Source organism: Lactuca serriola, chromosome 8, assembly GCF_051521515.1.
Source record: "Lactuca serriola cultivar US96UC23 chromosome 8, Lser_US96UC23_V15, whole genome shotgun sequence".
Lineage (NCBI taxonomy): Eukaryota > Viridiplantae > Streptophyta > Magnoliopsida > Asterales > Asteraceae > Lactuca > Lactuca serriola.
Genome location: NC_136415.1, coordinates 52,860,880 through 52,862,740, shown reverse-complemented (window position 1 = coordinate 52,862,740; position 1,861 = coordinate 52,860,880).

Genomic DNA, 1,861 nt, shown 5'->3' with positions numbered 1-1,861 from the left:
ACGAGAAGTCCTTTGGTCTTGTACCAACTACGTAGGTTCATGAAACACTCTATGAGATGTGAAGTGGGATTCACTCGAATATGACTTTATTCAACTATATATTTTAGGCCATTTTCTTAATACATTGGATAAAATTGTTATATTTTAAGATATATGATACTTTATATGATTTGAAATATTCAATTACTGTTAAAATGGGAGCTGAGATGCAAAAGAAGGAGAACGGAGCTGAAAAAGACAATGTAATAGCAAAAAGGATGTTGTTGGATAGATTGACCTCTCTTTAGTATTTTGGCCATATCTAATTACTCATAACTCCGATTTAGGAAATTCAAGATGTTATGAAAATTAGACAAAATTTCGAACGGCTTTCGTGTTTGTGCCAAATTCGAATTCTAGTTCCTACGCTATTGAAAGGGAATTTTTCATGACGTGGAGGATCAAAAATCCTGAAAAGATGTATGTCTCGGTATACGTGTTCGCTTGTGACTAGGAAACCCAACTACACGCTTAGGTGATACTTCCACCACATCGTGGCAACGTAAAATCTATAAAAATACGTGATTTCCAACCCTAATTGTGTTGCAACCTTTGACAACCTATACACACACACACACACACACACACACATATATATATATATATATATATATATATGACTTTTACTTCGTTTTGATGTCCAAAAACTCTTTAGGGATCAATTTTGAGGCTAGAGATTCAATTTGGGCAAGGATTTGAATATTTAAGCGCTAATTGCATCATGATTTCACTTTAGGTTTTCTTGATGATCGTGTCTAACAATCTTTTGGTGATGTTTTTCTGCTTAGTTTATTGAATATGGTGTAAAAACCTTTACTTTCTCTAGATGTAGATGAAACCTTGTTAATATGTTTTGATTTCGTTAGTAGGATTATGTGAGTTTGGTTAATACTTGTGCTCGATTGATTGTTCATCTTTCATGTTAAAGTTATGATTTTTATTGCCTATTGTTGAGTTATGTGTAATTAAGAAGGCCAATCTAATTACATTCACTTGAATCTTAACTAGTTTGTGATCATTAAACTGTTAGGACTAGTGGTTGATCAAATCCTATGGTTAGGTAATATTAATCGGTGACTTGACAATGTTAGAGAGTCATAGATATCCATGTTATGCATTAATTTGTTGTCATGGTAATTGATAAGAATCGCTAGATTATATCGTTCATATTTCAAATATACTTAATTAATTATGTGTTTACTAATTTCATGATCTTTGTGTTAGTTGCTAATTATTTATTACTATTAGGAAATCTCACCAAGATAACTAGTCATATTACAATTAGGTAATCATCTCATTAACCCATTGCACTTCTAATGAATCAAACATTGAAACTTGGAGGATTCGAATTCTTAGTGGAAGTACTTCTTATTTATTCTTTTCATTTAGCTCTTAGTTTCATTTGTTTTATTTGAGTTTTAAAACTAGATTAATTAATTTAAGCAAAACCCCCATTTTTACTTTACTGTTAGTAATTTAATTAACATTTGAACTATTTGATCTAAATCATTCATGTTCCCTATGTTCAACACCCTTTCTTACCTTAAACTATATTATTTCACGATTATGCATATTACTTATTTGTGTTTAAAACTAGTTGAGATATCATAGGACTTTATAACAAATACATATTCTTAAACTATTCATTTCCATGGACGATAGGATATCTGTTCACACATAGAAAGAAAATTAGTCACTTGTGTCTCAAGAGAACGCATCGATGGTCAATTTAGTTTTTCGGTGAATGTTTAGTATGAGAGTATAAAATGAGAGTGAATGACCCCTTTACTGGCCAGTGTCGTGTGTGGGGTTTTATAGTAAG